This window comes from Tenrec ecaudatus, chromosome 1 (assembly GCF_050624435.1).
Source record: "Tenrec ecaudatus isolate mTenEca1 chromosome 1, mTenEca1.hap1, whole genome shotgun sequence".
NCBI lineage: Eukaryota > Metazoa > Chordata > Mammalia > Afrosoricida > Tenrecidae > Tenrec > Tenrec ecaudatus.
Window position 1 is genome coordinate 307,638,724 of NC_134530.1, and position 13,641 is coordinate 307,652,364.

A 13,641-nucleotide genomic window follows, 5' to 3' on the forward strand; every position below is an offset into this window, starting at 1 on the left:
GTGGCACCACATTGTAATTTTAGTTTGCATCTCCCTGATGGATAGTGATTGTGAATTTTTTTCCCCATGTGTTTGTTAGATCTTTGAGTATCACTTTGGGTGACTTTTCATGTTTTTTGCCCACATTTAAATTGGGTAATTTGTTATTTTCTCATTGAAGTATTATAAAGTTCTGTAGATTTTGGTAATTTGAACCCTTGTAATGACTGTAACTCTCTATTGGAGTAGAAATTCCCATCTCCTGAGGCATGGTTGGGGGGGGTCATACTACTGACCTTGTGTCTAGAAGCCCAATGTTTTCACTATGCCACTGGGGCTCCTCAGATATAAAAGTGAAGAATGTTTCAGGTGAGGAAATGAATCAAGAAGCAGTCTAAACCTATCTTAAATAACAATTTTTTAAAAAAATAATTTTATTATTTTTATAAAGTATTATTTAATATTTTAATTACTATTTTAAAACTCATAACATAATCTCATTTTGTGCAACTCTTTTATTGTTCTTATTTAATTAACTGTATGCAATTATAAACTACATTCTGATAGCTCTTTTTTTATACTAACAATGGTTAATAGAACAAGGAACCAGTTTTTAAATTATTTGAATCCAAATGCTGGTTGTGAGTTAGGCTACTAACCCATAAGGTCAGCAGTTTGAAGCCACCAGCCACTGCAAAGGAGAAAGAAGAGATGTTCTACTCCCGTAGAGGTTGACAGTCTCAGAAACTCATGGTGGGTTTCTGTGTCCAATACAGTTGCTGTGAGGCAGAATGGACTCAATGGCAGTGACTTTGAGTTTTATGAATCCAAATCGACTAGGTGGCAGTAGTTTGTCTTGGGTTGGTGCTTCAGGTATGTTGAGAATAATAAGATATAGTTTTCCTAGCTGTTTCCCACTTAGGTTTTAGAGGGTCTCCTTTCTAGCTTTGAAGCAGCACATGATTATTAGGTGGAAGAGATGAAGTGGTCCCTCAGGTGTTGGTCTGGTTGAGCAAGGGTGTACCTCTGCTGAGTGGCCAAGACACAGAGGGAGACTGCAAGCATCTTTTAACTTATATGTTACCAGTAACAAACTACATGGACTGCCCTTGGTCAGCCATCTATCTCCATGCGTAGCTCAGATGAACTTGATTTGATTTTCTTTTGGAGGCTACCCTCACTCTTAAAAGGGATATGGGTAAGATTTGAATCCAATTTCATTGAGTCTCTTGACACAGATTAGCAATGCTTTTTTTAAGTTTGGTCGATGCTTTCAATCTGTCCCCTGGACTGGAGTCTCGAAGTCATGTGCAAATTACACTGGATACCCATAGCCTGAGCAACTTTCTGGCTTATTTTGGCCACAAAAATGTGATTTTTTTGCTACTTCCAATGGGAGCAGGGAGTGTAAATCAGGTACTACATGCAATTTTTTTTTAAGTTCTACAAGGAAAACATTTGACCCAATGAGTGGATATTTAAAAAGATCAAATTGTCTTTGACACCTGCGTGGTGTGGGGTGCTTTGTGAAATGTATTTGCCACCTCTCCCCGGGAGTGCTTCATTGGTGCCGCATTTTAGGGACAGGGGGTGCTGAGTCCTTGGGATCCTAGACCACACAAACAGGATGATGTGGAGTCATCTTTGAAATAGCTTTTTGTTTGTTTGTTTGTTTTTAAGTCCAATGGTTACAGTGTATTAAGAGACACATTTAAACGTGCCTTTCATTTTATTTTTTTACAATGAGTCCATTGATGAAAGATTCTTTAACTGAGTTGTTTAGAGGCTTTTTAATTGTCTGGACTTTGTCTCTAATGATCTGAATGGAGTCAAATTTCAATTGGTTCCTGCCAGCAGAGGGCAGCACTGCAGCTGGTTTGTATTGGTAGTTGTTTCAAAACTTCTCTCTCCAGCATTGGATTAATAGTTTCCGTTTTCCCTTATCATCGGCCAGGGTCCCTCTTCTTGCCAAAGATGCTGAAGATTGAGTGTAGGGTGTACACAGTGATGGGTTGACTGAGGCTGAACTTTTCAGCTTCTTAAAGGAGAGGGCAGGTGGCACTGACTGCCTAGAGAGAGGGTGGCCATCGTGGACCACGGTGTAAATGGCTTTCAGAAATAGGACACTGGTCCATGGGCCAGTTGATGGGCAATCAAACCTAGTGTGATGCCATTTCTCATGGAAAAATGGTTGTGCCTTTTTCAGGTTAGGGAGGTTTTTGCAGAAAAAGGTGTGTGCTTAAGTCAAGCACTGGAAATCCCACGCTGTAGAGGGAATAGTGGTCCAGAAGACTTAAGAATTTGACACCGCTGAGTAATTGTTGCTGCTACTTGATTTACAGCGTGCACGGTTTGTACATGTAGATTCCCTTCTGTCTTTGGTGTTTGGACTGGCAGGGTGAGGGTATTGACATGAGATTGACAAAGCTAGATAAGACCGTGCTTTAACAATTAACCAATCACGGATTATAGCATTCACTTTGCCTTTAGGTGAAAGAGGTGTTGCTTTAGTCAGGATGCCTAGAGACTGGAGAGAAATAGCAACAGGCTCAACAAATGTAGCAAATCCAAGTTTTTCCTTCTTATATCTATGGATCTTATACCTATGCTATATGTGATCCTGGGTTTCAGTTGCCTGGAGCTTAGAATGGTCAAATGAGCAGCCAGGTTTTCTGGTCCTGATCTTGGAGCACTGAGAGCATCACTCTATTTTGTTCAAAGCTAATCTATAACTCCATACTTTCTCACAGATCACATCTCAACAGAGGGATAGAGCATACAGGCCGGTCTAGGAAGTTATGCTCTAGGTGCTTGATTCCAAGGGCATTGGTCACAGTTTACAGGAACCTGTCTCAACCAGCTTTCTGGTTTGGTCCCAACAACAACGTGTGTCTTGTCTTTTTTTTTAATCGTTTTATTAGGGGCTCATACAACCCTTATCACAACCCATACATACATCAGTTGTGTAAAGCACATTTGTACATTCATTGCCTTCATCATTCTCAAAACATTTGCTCTCCACTTAAACTCCTGGTATCAGCTCCTCATTTTCCCCCTGCCTTCCCACTCCCCCCTCCCTCATGAACCATTGATAATTTATAAATTATTATGTTGTCCTATTTTGCCGTCTCCCTTCACCCACTTTTCTGCTGCCTGTCCCCCAGGGAGGAAGTCACATGTAGATCCCTGTAATCGGTTCCCCCTTTCCAAACCATGCTCCCTCCACCCTCACAGCAGTGCCACTTACACCACTGGTCCTGAAAGGATCATTCTCCCTGGATTCCCTGCATTTCCAGTTCCTATCTGTACCAGTGTACATCCTGTAGTCTAGCCAGATTTGTAAAGCAGAATTGGGATTATGATAGTAGGGGAGGAGGAAGCATTTAGGAACTAGAGGAAAGTTGTGTGTTTCATTGTTGCTACATCGCATTCTGACTGGCTCATCTCCTCTGAGACCCTTCTGTAAGGCAATGTCCAGTGGCCTACAAATGAGCTTTGAGTCTCCACTCTGCACTCCCCCTCTCATTCACTATGTTAAGATTTTTTGTTCTGATGATGCGTGATATCTGATCCCTTCAACACCTTGTGATCGCACAGGCTGGTATGCTTCTTCCATGTGGGCTTTGTTGCTTCTGAGCTAGATGGCTGCTTGTTTATCTTCAAGGCTTTAAGACCCCAGACGCTATATCTTTTGATAGCTGGGCACCATCAGCTTTCTTCGCCACATTTTCTTATGCACCCATTTGTCTTCAGAGATTTTATCATGGATGTGAGCACACAATGATATGATTGTTTGTTCTTTGATGCCTGATACCTGATCTCTTCAGCACCTCATGATCACACAGGCTGGTGTGCTTCTTCCATGTGAGCTTTGTTGCTTCTGAGCTAGATGACTGCTTGTTTACCTTCAAGCCTTGAAGACCCCAGATGCTATATCTTTTGATAGCCCCGCACCATCAGCTTTCTTCACCACATTTGCTTATTCACCTGCTTCATCTAAGCACTTGTGTCGGGAACTTAAGCATCATAGAATGCCAAGTTAATAGAAGAAAGTATTCTTGCATTGAGGGAGTACTTGAGTGGAGGCCCAATGTCTTTCTGCTACCTTAATATTAAACCTCGAAATATATTCACATAGATTTATTTCCCCATTCTCATATATAAATATATTTTCATATGTACATGCCTTTATTTAGACTTCCATAAATGCCCTTGCCTCCCATCTCTTTCCTCTATTTCCTTTGACTTTCCCTTTGTCACACTATCATGCTCAGTCTTCGTTTGGGTTTCAGTAATTCCTCTTGATTACATTATCCTTAATCACGCCCTATCAGGCCACCCTCCTCACCACTGATTTGAATCACTTGTTGCTCCCTTTTCCTTGGGTTTGTTAACACCACTACCTTTTCCACCTCCTCCCCTTCTTCCATGTGCCCCCCCCCGCCCAGAACTGTCAGTCCCATTGTTTTCTCCTCCAGATCGTGCATCCAGCCGATCTTATTTAGACAGACCTGCGGACATAATAAAATGCACAAAAACAAGACAGATCAACAACAAACAACAATATACAACAAAACAAGAAAGAAAAGCTTGTAGCGAGTTCAAAAACTGTTTGTTGGCCTTTAGGAGTGTTTTCCAGTACAGTCTGTTGGGGCACCAAGCCCTGGCCCCAAAGTCCACCTTCAGCATACCCTGGGGACCTTGCTGCTCCATTTCCTTGCTGTTCTATTGCACCCCATAGTGTTTTGCCTCGGTGTGGTGGGATCTGATCGGGTACAATTCCCACACTGTGTCTCCAGTGTTGTCCCCTGTAGAGCTATGGGTCAGTGAGGGACGTTGTGTCTCATAGTACGGCCGGCCATGTGGTCCTCTCTGTGGACTGGCTGCTCTAATTAGGAACATCATACTCAAGGCCTGGTGGGGCAGGATGTGCTCCACTCTCTCCTCCTCCCCCTTCATCTGCTCCTTTGTGCTCTGGTCAGATATGTCCTTCTCTGGGAGTTGCATTCAATGCCATTCTTTGAAATAAATTCTTCTGGGAGGAGGGGCAGGTGTCCATGTAGTCGTTGGGATAGGGGCTGGCCCCTCATGTGTCTTGTCTTTTATGGTGGTTCAAGTTTAAGGTATGACTACACTATTTAGTCAAAAGGTGTATTAATATTTCCCCATCCAAGTTAACTTCAACCTGAGTTTCAGAGGTAGAGACAGAAATGTGGACTGGACCCATGGTGCCCTTCTATTTGAATTAGGGTCTTCTCATTGGAGGCCAGATACACAGGAAGGCGAATCTTCAAACCTTGGATTTCAGAGATTCACATGTCCAATTCTCATCCTTTTTGAACCAGGAACGCTGGTTTTCATCAAGTGAAGGATCAGGGCGTGCCTATGGGGGCCTGGACCCCTCTGTCCTTGCTTTCAGCATCCTCCCCTGCCTTTCACACTCCATACTCAAAAGCTGTAACCAATGGCACAGCTTGGACTCAGATCTGGCAGAGCTCAGTCTATTTTTGCTCAGCCTCTAGCCCTGTACACATTTTAAATGCAATTTTGGTAAGCAGGGTATCCCCATGCCCATGTTTCCTGCAATCTCTTGTAATTTTGTTTTGTTTTTCAATCTTATGACTAACCTTATTTCAGTCTCCAGATGAGACTATTATGTGATAGGCCTAATGTGCTTTCCCTAAAGCAACTTTTCTTCCTTATGGTGTCAAAAATATTCAGTCATGATCTGAAATCTGACCATTTAGGGTTGTGTGTCTGGGATATTCACTCACACAAATCGGGTCTTTTTGGAAGGAAGAGACATTATTTTTTTCTTTAAATAAATCAGAAATTGAAGACAGGGCATGAACCCACAAAGACTCTGATCCTTCCACTCCATGCCCCATCAGGACCTTTCTGAGAGGAGCTAGCCCTGAAGAGGGGGTGATCAGTTTATGAGACATGCCACTTTAGTGTGTGTCAGGGAGACATTATATATTTGAAGGGAATGGATGGAGGTGAGGAACAGTCATAAGACATAAGAATTGAACCAGTGCAGGGGCACCGGTGTAGGAGAATGTGGGTTGCCTTATTAATCAAGGAAGTCGAGGGCAGAAGATCTTGGAAATCTTGGAAGGAGGCAATGCATTACATTTCTGAGCATTGTCAGCTAGTCTGTCATTGCATTAAAATTATAATTGTTTTTGCAAATTTTCATTTTGACACAGAAAAATATCAAGGCAAACCTTTTCATCCCATTTACCCTCTACACTGTGATATAAGCCTAATTGCAGAATGATATCATAGTTTAAGGATCCTTCTAGTGGCCATTCTTCTCCTAAAATAGAAGGACAATGGAGTCTTTTTCCGTGAACTTTTTGAAGCCCCCTCCTCTAGTGGAACTATGTTGTACACAGTAAATTCAATTTCAATTTCTTTATCACTTCATCCCCATACTAAGACCAGTTCTTAAGAATCCACATATATGGTGGTGTACTCTGGAGCAGTATGACCATTGTACAAACAAACATGTATTTGAAATAAGCCTATTCTTATAGCTATGTACTGCTGATTTTTAATCCTGAGACCCAAACCAAAAAATACTAACACCTATTGAATTAAGATCATCACCTCACCCATAATGCAGTACTGGAGGTTGAGCCTAAACCAACAAAACAAAACAAAACTCACTGCCATCGAGTCAATGCTGACTCTTAGAGATCCCCTGGGGGTTTCTAGTCTGTAACTGGATGTAGAAAGCCAGGTCTTTCTCCTGTGGAGTTGCTGATGACTTTGAACTGCAAACCATATGGATTGCAGCCAAGTGTGTAGTCACTACACCGCATGGATCATGAACACTCTTCAGGGTACTCTTCTCCCCTGTCCCAGGGCACCTCAGGTACTGTTCACACCTCTTCACTTTCTGTTGGCTGGGGATCTGGGCCAGAGTTGTGCACTGGGGTTGAGAAGGTCCCCCCTTGCAGTGGTGGGGTTCAAATAAATGAACAGCCAATTAAATGCCCTACATATAAAGTACAAAATAACATATTCTGAAAGGTAGATTATTATTTCATACAGTAGATACTTAAATACAAACAATAAAAGAGGTAACACAACAAACTATGTAATAAGAGAGAATATTAAAATATTGGTGAAAATATTAAATAATACATGATAAAACAATAAATCTGTTATTTAAGCTATTTTCATATTGTTTCTTGATTGATGTGCACACTTTCAATATTCTTTACTCTTATCCAAGCATCATCTGCTGTTTATCCTGAACAATCTTTTTATTGTAGGAGTAGGATCTCAGTCCTTTAGCGGTAGGCCAATTAGACAAGTCGTGTTTCCTAGACTCTCAGAGGACTCTCTTCTCTGTGTATATTGTGTTCACCTTTGTAAAAACCCCTTTCTGCTTCTACTGAACTTACAGCAATTGTTCTGACAATGTTTTTAGCTTTTTGAACACTTTCAGGAATTCCGTAATTCACTCATTATATCTTGTGGGCCTAACACAAAGCTAAAGTGCATTGACAGTGTGTCACCCTCTGGTTGTTTGACACTTTTTCTCCTTACATTCTATGTTTGTTTACTGAAATAACAAAGGAATAAAAACATATTATTTCATCAGAACTATAATGACTTTTATGAAATAAGTGCATAATATTACAAGCATAATTCTAATTTTTTTATATCATGCACAAAATGAACATGACTATGGGTGCTTAGAAAACACTGCTGCACAAATGAATGCTTAAAAATGGAAGGGCTGTAAATTTGTGAGTGGGAAGCTGTCCATCTTAGAGAGAACCCTGATTACATGTGCATTTTTAAAGCTGGTTCCCAAAATTCACCAAAAGATTAGGTATCTGTTCTGCTGAACTGGTGTGACCTTGCTGTGTCCCACTACTGCTTCCTGGAGAAAAGTTCAGTGCAAGCTGAAGAACTAAGCCACCACAGCAGGAGTCTGCTAATCCTTGGGACCAGATATCAGCCAGAATGATCCCATTGCCAAATTTGTTGTGATAAATTTTCAGCTAAAGAAGGGGTCTACTTGGTGTGACATTTTTGCCTAACAAGGAAGAGAAGGAGGTGAAGGTGGTGAAGGGTACTTCTAATTGCCTGCATGCAAGCAAGGAGACAGAAAATGTCAGAACAAGTTCCCTGAAAAGAAAGTTAGCTTCATCTCTATATTGTCAAACAGGACATCATAAATATTCTAAAGATTCCAAAGGAAATATTTGCATTTTTAGCAGCAGTCGAGAAACCAAGCAACTCCTGTGGTGGACAAATCTGATGCACGAGACTTCTTTCGAGTCTAAGGTTTCAGGTGTGTTTAACCTTAGCCATGATCTTTTCCTCTTTGTTTTGTTTTTCTTGCTACTCATTTTATTGGGGACTCATACAGCTCTTATCACAATTTATAAGCACATCCATTGTGTCAAGCACATTTGTACATTTCTTGCCATCATCATTTTCAAAGCATTTTCTTTCTACTTGGGCCCTTGGTATCAGTTTCATCCGCAACCCTCCCTCCCTCATGAACCCTTGATATTTATAATTTATTATTATTTCTTCATATCTTACACTGATCAATGTCCCCCTTCCCCACATTTTTGCTGTCCATCCTTCTGGGAGGGGGTTATATGTAGATCATTGTGATCAATTTCACCCTCCCCCCCCACCTACCCCTTATCCTCCTGGTATCGCTACTCTCATTATTGAGTTTATCTGTCCTGTATTCCCTGTGTTTCCAGCTCTTATCTGTATCCATGTACATGCTCTGGTATAGATGAATTTTTAAGGCAGAATTGGGGTCATGACTGTGGGGGGAAGGAAGCATTAAATAACTAGAGGAAAGTTGTATGTTTCATTGGTGCTATACTGCACCCTGACTGGCTCATCTCTTCCTTGTGATATCTACTGTAAGGGAATGTCCAATTGTCTACAAATGGGCTTTGGGTCTCCATTCTGCACCCCCCTCCCCTCATTACCAATGAAATGATTCTGTGTTCTGGGTCTTTGATACCTGATACCTGATCCCATCAACACCTCATGATCAAACAGGCTGTTGTGCTTCTTTCATGTGGACTTTGTTGCTTCTGAGCTAGATGGCAGCTTGTTTATTTGCAAGCATTTAAGACCCCAGATGCTATATCTTTTGATAGCCAGGCACCATCAGCTTTCTTTACAACATTTGCTTATGCACCCATTTTGTCTTCAACGATTATGTCAGGAAGCTGAGCATCATGGAATGCCAGGTTATTAGAGCAAAGTATTCTTGCATTGAGGGAGTACTTCAGTAGAGGCCCAATGTCCATAAGTTACCTTAATACTTAGAATATAAATACATGTACATACATTTATCTCCCATACATATATTTATATGTGTACATGCCTGCATTTAGACCTCTATAAATGTTCTTGCCTCCTAGTTCTTTCCTCTATTTCCTTTTACTTTCCTCTTGCTCCGTTATCATGTTTGGCCGTCATTCAGGTTTCAGTAATTCCTCTCAGTTACATTGCCCTTTTTCAAGCCCTACCAGGCATTCTATGCCCTCCTTGCCATCGATTTTATATCACTTGTTGTTCCCTTGTCCTGGGTTTATTAACACCCACTTCCTTTCCTCTGCCTTCCCCTCTCCCATGTCCCCACAAACCATCAGTCCCACTGTTTTCTCCTCAGGATTGTTTATCCCACCTATCTCATCTAGATAAGACATGCATAGACAATAATAAGCACAAAAAACAAGGCAGAGCAAAACAAAACAACAAAAGAAAACAAAAAATAAACAAAGAACAGAAAAACTAAGGACAAAAAAGCCCCAGAAAAGCCTATAAATCATTCCAGGTCTGCTTGTTGATCTTTATACCAGATCTGCTTGTCGACTTTGAATACATTTTTGGTATTCCCTGGGGAGTTCATTGCTTTGTTTCCCTTGCTGCTCTGTTGCTAGTCCTTAGTGTTTCACCCCAGTGTGGTGGGTCAGATCGGGCACAATTCCCACACTATGCCTCCAATGTTGTTCCTTGAAACGCTATGATTCTGTGAGGTATGTTCTGTCTTGTGGTGGGGCCAGCCCTATGATCCTCCCTGTGCATTGGCTGCTCTGAGCAGAAATATCATCCTCGTAGCTTGGTGGGCCAGGATGTGTTTCACTCGCTCTCCTTCCCTCTTCGTTTGCTCCTCTGTGCTCTGATAAGCTCTCCCTGAGCTGTAGATTCAGTGCTATCCACTGAAGTGAATTCTTCTGGGGGGAGTAAGGCGGGTGTCCATGTAGTTGGGATTGGGCTGGCCTTGCAGACCTTTCTATTGGTTCTCTGCTTCATGCCCCTATGTTACATACACGTCATGGCACCCTGGGTTGAAGTTGGTCCCTCTCTCCTTCTGTGGGCATATAAACCCCTGCCCCTTGGTTGAGCTAGTGCCTCTTCCCCTGCTACCCATGTCTTTCTCTTTCTTTCTCTCTCTCTCTCTCTCTCTCTCTCTCTCTTTCTTTCTTTCTTTCTTTCTTTATCCCTCCTTTTAAGTTGGTTGCCTTATGTATCCCTGGATTGGGTCTGCCTCCTGCCATACTACCTGGACCTCACCCCAGGAATGTATGTATATAGTAGCTTTTCCCCCATGCCCCTTTTGTATTGTTAAGCTTTCCTCAGCAGACTCATGTTGTACTTGTCCTTTGGGGCTTGGCTTTCTTTACTTAGCATAATTCCCTCCAGTTTCCCTATTTGGCAATGTGCTTCATGTGTCCACCACTGCTTTTAAGCATTGCATAGGACTCCATTGCGTGTATGTACCAGTTTTTTAATCCATTCATCGGTTGATGGAAATTTGGGTTTTTCCCAACTCGTTGCAAGTGTGAACTGTGCCGTGATGAACATTGGAGCACAGATGTCTGGCTGTGGTTTTTTTCTACCCTCTTTGGGGTATTTGTCCAGAAGGGGGATTGCTGGACCATATGCTAGATCAATTTCCATATATTTTAGATATCACCAAATCGATTTCCATAGTGGCTATACATGCTTACAGGTCCACCAGCAGTGAATCAGAGTTCCTATCTCAGTACAGTCCCTCCAACAATTGCTGATTTCTGATTTTTGAATTGGGCAATTTTTGAGGATGCTAGGTGGTAGCTCATAGTTGTTTAATTTGCATTTATCTTATGGCTAATGGTCGGGAACATTTTCTAATATGTTTACTGGGAATTCAGCTTTCTGTACTTGTGAAACTTGTGTTCAGGTCCTTTGCCCACCTTGTCAGGGGGCAATTAGTTTTCTTTTTGGAAGCTAGTAGAGTATTGTAGATGTTAGTAATAAGGCCTTTGTCTGGTGCGTCATTGCTAAAGATGTTTCCTAGTGCATGGGCTCTCTTATTACTCTTTTGGTGAATTCTTTCGATGCACACAGGTGTTTTATCTTCAGAATATTCCACTTGTCAATTTGTGCCTCATCTATATTTATGTCCTTCTCTATTTCCAATAGCGTATGTAATCCCTGTGCCAAACTTCTCAGGTTTGTCCCAATTCCCTCATTGATGGGCCTAATAATTGGAGTTTTACCTCCAAGTTTGTTATCTACCTTGAGTTTATTCCTGTGCATGGAGTGAGGTAAGAGTCTTGCTTCATTTTTCTGCAGGTAGATATCCACTTTTTTCCAGCAACACTTGTTGAAGAGGGCATTGGTTCCCATTTGATATTTTTTGAGCCCTTATCAAAGATCAGTTTTCTGAATGCTGCTGATTTTATTCTGGGTCTTCAGTTCTTTTCCATTGGTCTGAGGATTTGTCATATACCAATACCATGTGGTTTTGACAACCGTGGCTGGATAATAGGTGCTAAAGTCAGGGAAAGGAAGCCCTCCCACTGTATCGTTCTTCTTGGGGAGTTCTTTGCTAATTCTGGGCATAGCCATGTTCTTTTCAATGGCCAATGTGGATGTCAAAATTGAATGATGAGTAAGGAAGTCCACAGAAGGAATGATGCATTTAAATTATGAAGTCTAAGCAAAAATGTGGAAAGCATTGTGACTACCAGATAAACAAGGAAATGTGTCATGGAGGAAATGCCTCCAGAAGACTCCTTAGAAGCTCATGATGAAACTTCTCACTTATGTTGACCATCTTATCAGGAGAGACCAGCCCTTGAATAAGGACATCCTATTTGGAAAAGTAGAGGATCATCCAGAAATGAGAAGGGCCTCAAGTAGAGAGATTGACACCTTGGTGCCAAGAATGGGTTTAAGTCCTAACAACAAGTGTGAAGAGGGCACTGGACCTGTCAGTGTTTCAGTCTGCTCTCCATAGGGTCCCTATGGGTTGAAACTGATGCTATAACATCTACCACATCAACAGAAGGCATTGGAGAGTGGACATAAAGTGGTATTGACCATTTTGAGTTGGTAATCCTATGTTTTACTATTCCAAAAATGACCAATTCAAGAGGACTGTTGTCACATTCTTCATCAAAAAGAACATTTCAAGATCCATGTTGAAGGACAATGCGGTATATGATAAGATTATATACCTGGTAATACTAATATGCCGATTTACACACCAACCACTAAAGTCAATGATGAATAAATTGAAGCATTCTACCAACTTCTTTCATCTAAAATGGATCAAAACTTGGATTAAAATGTGTAGAAGATTACTGATGATTAGAATGCAAAAATTGGAAAGAGAAAAAACGAGCAGTTGGAAAATAGTGGTTTGATGATAGAAACAAAGTTAGATATTACATGATAGAAATGAAAATTTCACTGTAAATACATTTCCAACAATATAAATGTCAACTATATAACTCTTCATATAGAACACGTAACAATCAAATGGACTACATGTGTAGTAGGAGATCGTGGAGATACTTAGTAGGGGCTATCTGAGTTGGGGGGGGCAACCCAATTACATCTAACCACACAAGTCAAAAATCCAGCAGAATTTTTTGAAAACATGTACAAGGTGATTTTAAAATATACACAGAAAGACAAAGAAACTAGATTAGTCAAAATTATTTTTTACATTTGAGAAGCTATATTATCTGAATATCTATCTATCTATCTATCTATCTATCTATAATCTGATTTTAACTAAACCAGCTGCTATTGAGTTCAATCTAATATGTGTTAGGGTGTGTCAGAACTGTATTCATAGAATTTTTATGGCAAATTTCTCAGAAATAGATGCCCTGTCTTACAAGGTGCCCATGGTTGGACTGAATCCACTAATCTCTTGGTTAGTATCCAAACTCATTAACCATGTCCACCACCCAAAGCCTCATATTATCTGATTTTAGGAATCAATTAGAAAACTACAGTTACCATATCAGTATGGTGTTTGTGAAAGGGATAGATATACATCAATGGAATATAGTAGAGTATATAGAGAGAACCATGGAAATATGGCCAATAGATCTATAGAAAAGGCACAAAAGCATTTCAGTAGTCAAGGATAATGTTTTACTGTTGGTGTTGAAACAATTGTATATCCATATGCAAAACAGATCTCATCCAAATTGTATAATGGATATAAATGTAAAGCATAAAGCTATGAAAAACGTAGAAGGATAGGCTAAAATCCTTGTGACTTGAAGTAAGTCAAGTGACAAACCTTTATTAGATGATACATCAAAAACATGATTCATAAAGAATAAATGTGATGAATTGGACTTTATTAAATTTTAA